The sequence below is a fragment of the Camelus bactrianus genome, chromosome 27 (assembly GCF_048773025.1).
Source record: "Camelus bactrianus isolate YW-2024 breed Bactrian camel chromosome 27, ASM4877302v1, whole genome shotgun sequence".
Lineage (NCBI taxonomy): Eukaryota > Metazoa > Chordata > Mammalia > Artiodactyla > Camelidae > Camelus > Camelus bactrianus.
Window position 1 is genome coordinate 20,676,627 of NC_133565.1, and position 14,064 is coordinate 20,690,690.

Consider the following 14,064-nt stretch of genomic DNA (forward strand, 5'->3'; position numbering starts at 1 on the left):
GCCAAGATGAGAACCCAGGCTTGTTCTCTGTCAGCGATACATCATGACTTCATACAGCCTCAATTAAATTAATAAATTCAGCTTTTGAGGGAGAAGCAATTACAGCTATGGGAACATTTACTCCAGGGTTTAAAAACCGAATGTGTATTATTCATTCTTCTGTTATCCTCCCTTTGTAAGGCTGAACTCTGCAGGGACCAAAAATTATTTCTTGTATGGTCTCCAATCTCAAGGAACAAATGTTGGTTTAAAATGAACTAGAAGATAACACAAAATAATTAAAACACGTTCCCAAATATGTGACACAGAAGCAGAGGACTTGGAAAGTCTGGAAGGGAGAAAGAGGTCAGTGTGGCCTAGAGACCTTGGGGCAGGATTTGTGGAGGAAGTAAGAATAAGACAGGTTTTGGAGCTAAGAAATATTTAGACAGCTGGAGGAAGGCTGGCCCTTGGAGCTGCTCCTTGTCCAAGCAGATTTGTAATAGAGCAGATCCTGTTCAATCTGGAGATGATGAGATTAGGTGATTATTTCCTTCCTTCCAGGGGGAATTTATTGAAAGATGGACTCCTGCAACTCTTCACAAAGCAAGATACTGCACATGTCCTGCTTGGACCATTGACAACACACAAGTTAATTCTCCAAATTACGAGAGGTGAGTAAAGGCTGTTCGATGACCATCTTTTGAAAAGCATCAGAATTATATTTCCTTTGATTCAGATTTCTTTCTTAACAACAGAAATGTACTATTAGGAAAGCTAACATGTCCTGTTTTTCAGTATTAAGTGGATTTCTTATAGTTGGATGTATTTACCTATTTTATTTCAATTTTCCCTGCAAACCCGTGTTACTCTCGGCATAGAAAATTACGGCACAAAGAGCAAGTGCTTTGAAGTCAGATAGAATTAAAGCCACTGACTTTGAACTCCTAGTCTGCTGGCCACTGGGCTAAGTGGGAACTGCACTTAGGTGCCAAAGGGCAAGTCTTTCCAAGTCACTGCATCACACAGTGACAGTTCCAGGTTCGAATAGGCTGACCTGAAATCCCTTAACCATTATTTTAACTTCTCAACATGATTCCAAACATCAGTGCTAGATGAGCTCCGGCAAGTTACCTGGGTTTTGGTTTTGTCATCTGGATGGTGAAGACACGTGAGACCTTCTCGAATGACTCTGAGGGTCCTGTGAGAAAATACAGGCAAAGCCCCTCATCCAGTTACCTGCTCTCAGACACTTAGTGAGGGAGCATCTAATTCTCACTCCATCGCCACCTTCTCCTGCGCTGACCAACCAGACTCCCTGCTTACCCAGCCGATGCCATTAGAGAATGGAATCTTCTTTTGTTCTCAACTTCCTGGCCCAGAAACAAAGGAAAAATTGCTCTGACATGTTATCACTTTGATTTTATTTTACCTCTGGGAGTAAAAATAATGACCATCAATTATAGCACTATCAAGCGGGGTTGGGGGGAGGCCGTATATACTTCCTATGAGCTGCTATTTCTGTCAGGTTCTCATGCTTTGAAGATTTATTCCCAAAATGTGAGCTTTGAAACTTTATCAACCCTTCAGACCCTTACTCATCAAGGGATTCTCAAGAACATTCCTCACCGGGAGTTAAATCATTTATTTCAAAGCGACACGGCTAATTTGTCTGCTGTGGGATATCGAGAAGAAAAAGTCGAGTGCTTTTTTTTCTTCTTACAACAGCTGTGTCCCTACACCACCGGCAGCTGCTTTATAAATCGCCCAGCCATTAAGTAGTTATTTCCTCATCATAAGAGCAGCTGGGAGAGATAGCCCCCCTCCCCGCCTAGTACACCCTCCACTTCCTTCTGCCTCCTCCTCCATCCTGCCCCGAAATGGGCCAGGCCTATAGAAGGATCCATTTTCTTCTTATAATTGAAGATTGTGACTAAGCATTCTGATTGCTGATTATTTTTCAACAGTCTCTGAAGGCAATGCGGGGATGACTTAGCAGTATGAGATGCTAATCTCGAAGCAACAGAATTTGTTATCTAGGACATCGCCCTTATTTTGTTGGCAAGGAACTTAAGGTTAGAGAAATGGTTTGTTCAAAGTCTTACTTAGCAAGTGGCTGAGCTGAGTCTTGGATTCAGGTCTTAACACTTCAGGGTTTTCGCCACTACTTTTTTTTTTTTTTTTTTGCCTTAAAGGAAATCTTTATTAATCACGTATGGTTCACAGATGTTTGTTTAAAATAAAACCAACGTTCTAGAAAAGCGCAGTCCTCATGAGTGGCTTCAGCTTTGCATCACAAGTCTTGTTTTAAAAGAAAAAGTGGTACAATTTGTTTACGCTATGATACTTTCTAAATAAACTTTTTTTTTTTTTTTTAAGATCTGGTCTTTCCTTGAACATTGCAGCAAAATAGACAAAAAGTAAATAAAAAATTTTAGTTTATATTTGCAAAAAAGCTCTAAGTGTAGTTGTAGAGCAATCAGGCTTGGTGCACACAGTGTGTTGCTTTTAAAATATCAAAATACGGCCACGTTGGATACTAGCGATGAGCCTGCTACCTGACACACTCCTGGCCTCCCACTGCTCCAGGCCCCGCTCTTGGTCCTCTCCCCTTTAACCCCCTTTGGCCACCCTCAACCTCTGTGCTTTTCCAGGATCCAATGACTTAGAGTTTAACATTCTGCACAGTAGGAGTCACCAGTATCTGCTCCTGGTTTGTGCTCCCATCTGGTCCGTGCAGCACCAATTTTATATATTTTGCTCATCACCCTGAATATAGAGTTAAATTTTCCAGCTACTCCATGGTAAGCTAGGGTTTGCACTAAGACAGGCAGATTACTGGCAAAAAATAAAGGCCAGATGGAATGTGTCGTACAAAACAATAGACATGATGAACTGAATTTCCAAAAAAAAAAAATCCTTAAAATGATCAAGTGATGAATTATTTTTTAAAAAGTCAGGGAGTCCTGTGGGAACTAGAAAATGAATAGTGACCACACACCCCCCCCTTCCCTTTTGGCCAATGAGAAAACAGATTCCATGGTTTCCCAGTCACACTGGGTGTGCCCAGGCTAGAGACAGTCAAATGTCCCTTCTCTACTCTTTCCAGCCTTTGAAGACTATGAAATTATTTTCCATACGCTGTTGATATCCTATGGCAGAGACCATGATAGGAACATACTACAAAAAAGAGCAATTGAAAAAAAATGCAAATATAGCAGATGTGCTTAAAGAAACAGCAGTAAAAATTGAGGTAGAAAAATATTAAGCCTTAGTTAACAGCATCAAACAATTTACATACTTTCCACCCACCTGCAAATCCGGGTCTTTATGCAGACCTGATAATGAAAATCTATATTCTATAATTTGCAACTTCCTGGCTATGTTATGCCAAATGCATGTTAAACAAGGCATTTTCCAACCTAATTGCATGCGATTTCTCCCCACTCTTAATTGTGTTACAAAAATACATCTTTCTATCTCACTCGTGCACACCCAGATAAATTTGCTTTTCCCCTACGGCATGGCAGTAAAACAAAACGAAACTGATGAGTTTCTATTTTGCTGTGCACCCAGGAATCCTGAATGGAAGTATTAAGGGGACTGGCAAGCACTTTTTTACGTGAGGCCCCAGGGATTTGCTACTTGTTTCCAAAGTGAGGGTTGCAAAGAACAGCAACACGGCACAGGAAGATAAGTGTTGAAGACAGCGATTCTCAACCAAGGGTGAGTTTGCTTACCTCTCCAGAGGACATGTGGCAATCAATACCTGGTGACATTTTTGGTTGTCATAGCTACTGACATGTAGTGAGGAAAGACCAGAGATGTTGACAAATATCATGCAATGCTCAGGACAGTCCCTCCACACACCACACACACACACACAAAACCTACCCAAAGTGTTAATAGTAATAATGTCAAAGTTGAGAAAGTCTGGTCTAAGGTAATATTAAAAGCCAACTGGTTAAACTCATCCGTCATGACACATTGTTTGTACCTTTGGACATGAAGTTGAAGAATTTTATTTGAAAAGATTTTTGGTTTATGTGAAGGAAACATAGACAGCGTGTCCTTGTCTGTGGAGGTCTTGGCTGATTTCCGCCAGTGTTCTTGCTACATGAACTTTAGCCCTAGGTGTCTCGGTTGTCTCCTCCACTTTGAAGGCTGAGATTGGTACCCAAACATGGAAACAAGCTGATGTCTCAGATTCAAGGAGCAGGAAAGTCCAAAGTTGGGTGTGTGAATGGCAAAGCCAAGGGTCCTGAGCATGATTGAACCAATGTAGGGTGAGGACAGTCTGATAAGGACAGATGAGGAAGCCAAAGCATTAAAAGGCTTCAGGACACCTAACCACAATTTTTGTGTATACATAACATGTATTGCGTATATAAATATAATATATAGTAATAAATATATAATTGCATTTTATGTTTCAGTTTTATAGATGAGGAAACCAAAGCGAAGAGAGTTTAAGTCCTTTTTCATAAGGTCACAAGGTTATTATGAGGCAGTAAATGTTTTACTGCCATGAAATGAAAAAAAAAATGTCCCTCCTTTTAAGCTTTAAGCACCCTGTTCACATGCTCATTAGCATGTCAGTTGGGAAGATCCGGTGGAGAGGCTGAGGACCACGTCGTCACATCACATCTAACAGGACCTCTTCCTTCACGTCCCCATCTCACCTGACCAAAGTATTTGTCACAGTTCATAGGACACTCTTCATATTTCCTTTCATCCTCCTGTGTCTCTTCCTCAGTAGCCATAACAGGCTCGTCTTCCTGCTCTTAGCTGACCTGATGGAGTTCCTCCAAGCTGTGTCTGAGTTCCTGTCTTTCCTCATGACCCCTCTCCGAGACAGTCATCGGCACCCCTAGCTGCAGGAACCATCTAAATGCTGATGATTTAGGGATGTCTGTCTCATCCAGGACCTCTGCTCTGAACTTCACAACGATGTATTCAACTAGCCATTCACAATCTCCATTTGGAGGCCTGCATGCCACGTGCATCTTATTACGTCCGAAGCCAGGACCAATCTTTGAATTTCTCTGCACCCCAGCCCAGCCCTCTTCTGGTGCTATTTCTGTGAATAACACTTGAATCTATTCAGTTGCATGGGCCAGAGAACTAGGAATCGTCTTTGTCATTTTAATTTCCTTCAACTGTGATACCCAATTCATCACGCAAGTGTTGTTGGTTTTGTTTCCTAAATAATCTTGATACCCGTCCAGATGTCTCCGTCTGCACTGCCAATAGCCCATTTAAGCTATCAACTATTCTTGCTCAAACTGACGATAATAATGGATTTCACCTCCAAGCCTTCGTCCATCTGGCAACCAGGACATCTCTGTAGCAATTTCCCATTGCTCTGAGGCTCGTGACAAAATTCGCAAGGTGGCTCTGCGTGATCTGCAACTTACCCATTTCTCCTTTTGCCTCATTTTCCAAATCACTCTCCGACCTCAGCCACACTGCCCTTGTTTCAGTTTTTTAGAAATGCTGTCATCCCTCCAGCTACGGAACCTTGTCATGCACTGGAACTTCTGTCTGGAAAGCTCTTTCCCTACTCAGCCCTGTTGGTCTGCCTGCCTCTAATCACCCTTCAGATCCTAGGTTCGTCATCACCTTCTCCATGACCTGGTGAGTCTAAGCCATGTTCTTATGTGATGTGGTCTCCAAAAGCAGATCACATTCCTTCATGTTGTTTATCTCAGTCTGTGATTATTTAATTATTGCTGTGATTATATACCCTTCTCCACTAGTGTATGAATTCCATGAGAGGAAGAGCCATGCTTGTTTTTCTAATAAATATATCCCAGGCTTGGAGTACAGTGAACAGCACAGAATAAGATGCAGTAAATGGTGAATGCATTAATAGGTGAATAAATGAATGAATCGATGAAATGGCTAGCCAGCCTTAGGTCTCTTTGTCTTACTCATCTCTGTGCAGAGTCATGGTGAGGATAAAATGAGAAAATCCATGTCAAAGCACTGCATAAGCACCATTCGACTTATACTGACCTGCTGCTAATGGCTTGTCTCCCGTCCTTTCCTCTCCATGTAGCCCAGTGACAGAGCTCCAGGCAAACATGGTCAGTTCACAACAGCATGCTGTGGCATCCACAGGCTGACCTCCAGGACCCTAACTTCATCTGCAACATTCACTTTTCAGATTTTGAAATTTAACAGGATGCTGAGAACAAGGACTACCTGGTTGATTTGACGGTTCTTAATCTTTTTCAACGTTTAAAGTAAACAAAGTTCACGAGTTTAAAATCCTGTTCAACTAAGAGTCTAGGCAATAGAATCTTATTCCAAAAGACAACTTGTTTTAATGTCAGGGTGTGGAGCAGACAGAGCTGAATGTTTAAGGCCACATGTGTGTTTTAGCATCCAGCACATGTGTTTGAATTCCCACACTCTGACACATGCATACTCATACCCCAAAACAAGGAGAAAACAATCAACTCTGGGTGGCCTCAGGGCCTGGGGATTATATAATATGAGCCCTTTCTGAAAGCTACCACCAGCCGACCTTGCCTTTCTGAAGGTCCTGTCAATGATTTATGGAAAAGGAGTTAGTATTTTAGCCAAGAAATGCTGGTGCTTTCTTGATTGTCGTTCTGTCTTTATTCTATAGCTTTGAGCCACACCAACAACAAAGTTATTAGATCTCAAAATAGCCTAGGAGGCCTACAACCACAAGAAATACATCAGAGGGATATGTAGAGGTCAGGAAAAATAGAGACAACAAAAGAAAGGGTAGAGGGTTTTCACAAATGTCAGCTCTGTGGCAAGGACGAAGAGGAAGCCCCTTGGGTAAAGGGGTTTGAACCCCACCCATCCCCACCCACTGGCCAGAGCTGTCCAGTGGACCAGTGATGCAAATTATCACACAACTGGTGTGTTCCTGCATCTGCAATTAATTGGAAATGCAAAATTCCCCCACCTTCCTTTCCCATGGCAAACACAAAGCATTTAATTAGCAAGAAGGGACAGGGAGAATGAACAATTCTCTGCTGTGTTTGGTCAATTTTGTTGATTCCTTCAAATATTGAAGAAACTAGGTGGGGTTCTGTGGTATTTGTGACCAAGAAAGCAGATTTGAGCGTGTAGATGAGTTTTTCTTAAATTTTAAAAAGGTTTTATTGGGTAAAAATATTGTATATTTTGTATAAAATTATTTTATACAAATATTGTATAAAAATACATAGAATTTTTTTAAGTCCATAGCAGAAGTATCTCAATATCTATCAGTTTAAAAAGTGATCATTTACATGATTATGGAATTCAAGAGCGAATATGAGTATTTCATATTTCCTTTACTTAAAAAAATGTATTCATGTATCAGCTTTTCTCCACCAATCTATCCCCCTGTTTATGTACATTTTTTCTATCTTCTTTCTTACAAAGCTTCTATAACCAAAATTAAAGAATGTTTTATTATGGGAGTTTTTAAGTTGGAACAAAAGTAGAGAGAACAGGATGATAGATTTCATGTACCCATCACACACTTTCATCATTTATCAATATCATGCCAATCTGGCTTCATCTGTCCTGCTGATTTTTCTTTTTTTCTTGAGCATTAATTCTACCCTCTGTCATCTCCACTCAACTATCAAGATTTCTAGCAATTTTTATTTATGCTACTGTATTTTTGGTTCTATAATTTCTATTTTATATTTTATAACTTCTATTTCTTTGATGGGATCTTCTATTTTTAATTTGTTCCAAGAGAATTTATAATTGATCATTAAAGCATTTTTATGAGAGCTGTTCTCAAATCCTTGTCATATAACTGCAACATCAGATTTACCTCAGTGTGATGTCATTTGATTGTTTTTTCTCATTCAAGTTGTGATTTCTTTGGTTCTTACATGTTATTTCAAACAAACAAACAAACAAAACCTTACAGCTAGGACTATCATATTCAAGCCTCAGAAAACCAAAGAATTGATTTTGAAAGAAGACAGAACTTATAGAGGAACAAAGACCATAATAACAGCAGAATTCTAATCAGAAACCATGTAAATAAGAAGAGAGTAGAGTGAACTATTTAGTGTTCAATGAAAAAAAAACTCACTAACTTAAAATTCCATATTTAGCAAAATTGACTTCAGAAGTGTAGGAGAAGTACTTTCTCACAAAAACAAAACCAATTTATTGACAACAGACCTGAAAGAAATGTTAAAATATGTTCTTCAAGAAAGAAAAAAGATGTAGGTAAGAAACTTGGATCTATATAAAAAATGGAAGAACATTGAAGGAGGAGTAAATGAAGATTAAAATAAGATTTTTAAAGTTCTTAATTAATCTAGAATATAACTATTTGCTTAAAGTAATAGTAGTAACAATGTATTGATTATAGCGTATGGATGAGTGAAATTAATGGTAGCAATGTTATAAGGGATGAGAGGGATAAATTGGGAATACTCTCTTATAAAGTATCTGTACTTCACATGAGGTACTAAAGTATTATTTTAGGTTAGTTAAAACTGTATATCATAAACTCTAGAACATCTAAATTTTTTGAAGTCTTATTGATGTGCTCAGAAAGGAGATAAAATGAAATAATATAAAATGCTCAGTTAAAACCGGAGAAAGCAGAAAAAGAGAGAAAAAAAAGAACAAATGCAATGAATAGAAGACAGTTATGAACATGGTAGGTATTAATCCAAGTATAAAAATGCAAGACCCAACTACAGGTTTTTCATGAAAAACCCACGTTAAATATAAAGACAAATATAAATTAAAAGTAAAAGGGTGGAGAAAGATATATCATGCTGATTGTAATTAAATGAAAGATAGGGTAGCTATATTCATTTTAAATAAAATTGTCTTCACAGCAAGGAAAATTATCAGGGGCAAGAAGAACATTATTTAATGATATTATCAATGATAGATGAATTTTCCAGAAGATGTAACAATGCTAAGTGTATATGTTTCTAACAACAGCATTGAATTATGTAAGGCAAAACTGTGAGTTTGGACTTCTGCTCTCCAGAACTACGAGAGGATAGATGCCTGTGGTTTTAAGCCACCAAATTCATGACAATTTGTTCCATCAGCTCTAAGAAAGTAATGCAATCCTCAAACTAGAAGAGACTGGGTTGTCCAATCCTGGAGCCCGTTCATTGTCCCTGTGCCCTCCAAACCTGTGCTCACACCCATCGCCCTATTCCCACTCTGGTTTCTCAGGGTTCCTTGTGGAAGCTCCTCCCTACCTGTGTTCAGTCACCACAGATGCTCAGCATCTCTTTGACCAGAGTCTCCATTTTGGCAACTCTGAGAGATCATACTTTCCGGTCAGACTTGGAGCCAGGTTCCCCAATCCTGTCCCAGCGGCCGGGTCACAATCCTGGCATTGTCTCATTCTGTGACCTGCACCAGCCACCTCACTGACTGCCTAATCCACTGGGGAGAGCCATGCCCATCATCTTGGAGAACTTCACCTCAGAGGACTCATTTCAGTTACTTTGAATCTCTCGGAAGTGGTCTGGGTCTTGAATTCATTCCATCCGAAGGTCAAAGTGCTGCTATTGAAATTTGCCCCATCTTGCCCTATGGCTTCTAACTTCCCTGTATTAATGGGTATGGAGATTGGAGTGGCAGGAATTCCTCGGCCAGCGCATCCCTGAGGCCCCGCCCAAAGGATGGTTACTCGCTTCATCAGCAGAGAACCTGTACTGCTGCTTTTCCTACAACAAAGGAAGTTTGCTGGAGAGATGAAGTTCCACCCCTTAAAACAGAGCTTTAAATGACACTCCTGCAGTTTAGAAAATGTGCTACAGAGAATACAGTCACTGAGACAAATGAGCAGGGGGACTAACTTAACAGAAGGAATCGGAAAACTTGTTTAAAGCAAATGATGGATATTCCCTGATGACTCCCTGATCACTTGGGAAGGACATAGAGAGCCCAGAAGACCTGAATTAGTGGTTTGTGTGTGTCTTGGGGGCAGTTATTATAAGATGATGAGGACTGGAAAAATCTGGGCCACATATTTATTCCTTCATCAAAATATTTATTGAAGACTTAACATGAGACAGGCACTTATCAGTGGCTAAAGGATAAATATACACCCCCCGGGGATATAATTAGAACTAGTCCCTTACAAATGGAGTCAACAATAATTTGAACTATGAGTTATGAAATATTACAGATGTAATGATAGAATTCTTTACAGGGTACAGTGGGAGCAAGACAAAGTGAAGTAGAAAATTCTATGGGAGTACGACCATAGCTCGTGCATTCTCAGTGGAGAGGAGATAGCCCCCAAGGGGGCAAAAATTGATTCCTGGGGAGGGAGAAGCAAAAAATAAAAATTAGAGATTATAATGGCTTGTGGCCCTCCAAAGGGCTGCATCACATAAACAGATATACAGTGCCTCTGTTCTATTAATATTTCATGAGGTAACAATTAGGAAAATTAAAATGTCTTAAAAGTGTCTTTTGGAGGACAATAATGAATCAGAATGGTTGGAAAACACGGTATTAGATTAATCTTAAAAAAAAAATGGCTCTTCCTCCGCAGTGATGCTGGAGTAGGAGGCTGCAGGACCAGCATGAGCGCAGGTCTCAAGGAGGGAGGTGGAATGGCATTATTAGGGCCAGGAGGGAGCAGGGATTCTCCACCCAGATTGATATGATTGGAGAACAAAGAGCAAAGATACCACAGCAAGCGATGAACTTGAGGAGGCAGACAAAACTGATTCCACACTGGCATCTCTCAGAAGAACTTGGCCTGCTGTGTTGGACTCACGGCCAAGGCATGTGCCAACAGCAAGAAATGGCATTGCCAACAAGTCCCACAGCTAAGGTTTCCCCTTGACTTTGACCCCTCTGACATTGATATTGGCTAGTCCAGACCAGTTGGCTTTGGGATCCTCCTGACAGAGGGCTGTCCTTTCTGTCCAACTAGTTCAGACTCTCCTTTGCTCTGGACCAACATGTCTCTCTCCTGTTTCCTCTACAGGGAACCCCCATAGGCCTTATGATGAGGGGGACTTGTAGTCCTGGTTTGCACAGGGTATGGGACTAGGACAGTCTCAGGCAAACCAAAATGGTTGATGACCCTATTTAGAATCAAGATTATTGGTGCAAAAAGGACCAAAGACTTTTTGACCTTCAATAGGTAAGCTATTTGGTAGCCATGCATCTCTGCCCTTATGTCATCCACCCAACTATTTAAGCACCTGTTGCTGCTCAGAGCAGTGAGGCTCAGTCTTTACTGCAAATTGTAATCACCTGGAAAAATTTTAAAACTTCTGCTGCATAAACCACACCCTAGAAAAATTAAATCAGGATCTTTTGGATTACAGCCAGGCATTCATATATTTTTAAAGCATCCCATATAATTCCAATATATAGCCAAAGTGAAAACCACTGGCTTAAAGCAGTAGCAGCGATGAACTGCAGTATTACAGTAGGGTAACCACCACCTTGAGTTGACTCTAATTTGGAGATACTAGTGTTTTTGACCTTGATGCTTTAGCACATATGCCTCCATAAGGGTCTATCAGTATTTTGGAAATTAGAACCATTTAAATCAAGAGTTAAAACTAAACTACAATTAGATGTAAAAACACTTTATTTCCAGTATCCATATGCCTCTCTGGTTTTTGTCTGCGTAGATTCCTTTTTTGGCAGGTCAGAACCGATGGAAGCCCACAGTCTCGGTTTGCAGGGGTTTCATCCCACGAAGAGAATCTCAGATTTAAACTCACCCAGTAACACTTAAAACTAATGGTTCACTGCTGTTCGCAGCTGGTGGGGCTCTCCGAAGTCGGCATGAGTAATCTAAAATCATTCCCATCAGTAACCTCCCCTGTGGTGTACCTCAAGTCGTCCCTGGGGATGCTGTCACAATTTGGAAGGATTACCCATCCATCTCAATGGTTAGCATGCAGGCAGCTGCTTGCTAACATATGAAAGAAATTTTTTAAGTTAATTTGAAGGTGAAGTGCAGAGTCACACAAAAATGTTAGCATTCAGAGTGTGTATTAAGCATTGGACTTAGACCCACTGAACTTTTCTAGGACCTTCTATAAAGCCACCCTTACAAGCATTGCGGTTTTTACTATCTAATGATAACCTAAAGGAAATAAAAAAGGAACAACCTCAGCCCCTTATAACCACAGATATATTTGAGGTGAGCTTGAGTCTGATTTGAAGCATATTTAAAAATATTTTTCCTTGAGGTGGGAAGGAGGGAGGGTATAGCTCAGTGGTACAGTGCGTGCTTAGCACACACGAGGTCCTGGGTTCAGTCCCCAGGATGTCTGTTAAAAATAAATAAATAACTACTGTACAGCACAGGGAACTATATTCAATGTCTTGTAGTCACATATAATGGAAAATAATCTGAAAAGAAAAAACATATATGTATGTGTATGTATACCTGAATCACTTTGCTGTACACCTTGTAAATCAACTACACTTCAATAAATTTTTTAAATAAATAAATAAATAAACCGAATTACCTTGCCCCCAAACAAACAAAAAAATTTTAAAAAAGTTTCCAATTTGACACATTGTAAAATGATTATAAGTCAATAAAAAATGTTTAAAAAATTTCCAAAGGATATTCTTTCGTTAGTGGGTCTCAAGTGGAAAAATAATACAATTGTGCTGTCTCCTTCTATGAAGAGGAAAAGTACGACTGTTTCGTAATGGAACTTTCATCCTTTGAAAACATTCAACTGTTGCATTTAATCCTAGGACATCCCTACTTCCCGCTTGTCTTTTGGTTTTATATGAAGAATTAGTTTGAAGTACTCAAATCACATGCCTATGAAGGAGAGGCCATGAGGCCTCCTGGCCTAAGGAACACAGCATGTCTGAGCACTTCTGAACATACGAGAAGAAATAAATAGAAACATCTGCCCCTGCTGATCACTGAATGTGTGAAAAGGAAAGGAGACAGCAGGGAGGCAAACCAAGAGATCCTGGGTCCTCATGTCCTCCTCTGGCCAGAATCCTGGAGCGGGTGGGCACCAGTTAGGGTCTGAGTACAGTCACAGAACTCCTTTTCACAATCACATGGTCACTGTCAAGGGCCTAGTTAGCCCCGTGAATTGTGGGTAATAAAGAGTGGGGTAGCTCCAAGTGACTATTAAAAGTCTTGGCCTGTGTACTTTCTGGCTTCTATAAGTGGTTATTTCTTGTAATAGAAGCCACATTGCTGATTATAAGGGTTCATCAGAGCTGTATCCTGCATGAGTCTCCATAGCCATTAGGGTGTATTAAATCCAGAGTACGTAGGGCAAGGCCAGCATGATGTAATATAAGATAATGCAGTCCAGTCCTGGCCCCTGTTCCCTATCGGGTGTTCCCAGAAGGATGTCCTGACAAAACAGACAAGAGACAACACACTGGAGACCAGCAGGCCCAGAGGACAGCACTGGAGTCCATGCACATAGAGTTGGACATCCTCTCCGTCACTCCTGTGAGGTCCAGTGCACCCACTCCTCCATGGATCCTGAGGTCATCTTTGGTAGAACAGTCGAAAGGGCAGGGAATTGGAAAGGCTGAGTAATTATCTGAAGGGGGGCTGGGTTATCTGAATGAAACTGTTTAAATCCAAAGAGGCTGAGATATATTCATTATCAAGTTGGTGCTTCTGACCAACACTACTGCTCCCCTTTCGTAGCCCATCCCCTCTGGGATTCAGGGAGCTATGAAAAAGGTTAGATCAGTTATAAGAAATAAAATGCACACCTTTAACAGAAGCAGCAGAAAACGACTTCTCCATCTCTCACTGTGTGACTTTGGGGCAAGTAATTCATGTATTTATTCATAAATATCCTGTTCCCAGTGTGGTCCTGGCCACTAAGAATGCAGTGAAGAAAGACAGTGTCTTCAGATCCAACCGCTTCTGTCTCTATTACCCTCAATCTCCTTCTTTTCTTTCTAAACCTAGGATCTGTGGCCATTAAATATAACTTTTCTTACCCCTACTCTGCCTCAGAAAAGTTTTTTTTAACTTCAAGAGGAAATATAGCAGAACTTACCTCACTGTTATTGTTAAGAATTGAATAAAAGGATGGCCATAATTATAGGTAAGATTATGGATGGTTCTGGTGGGTT

At 40.4% G+C, this 14,064-nt stretch overlaps 1 long non-coding RNA gene across 1 annotated transcript; it reads left to right on the forward strand.

Moving 5' to 3' along the window:
- Positions 1–454: 454 nt before the first annotated feature.
- Positions 455–12,500, forward strand: LOC141575266 (uncharacterized). Its single transcript, XR_012502732.1, has 4 exons — positions 455–653; positions 3,556–3,705; positions 4,416–5,616; positions 6,041–12,500. It is a non-coding gene; the product is annotated as an uncharacterized LOC141575266 (long non-coding RNA).
- The last annotated feature ends 1,564 nt before the right edge of the window (positions 12,501–14,064 follow it).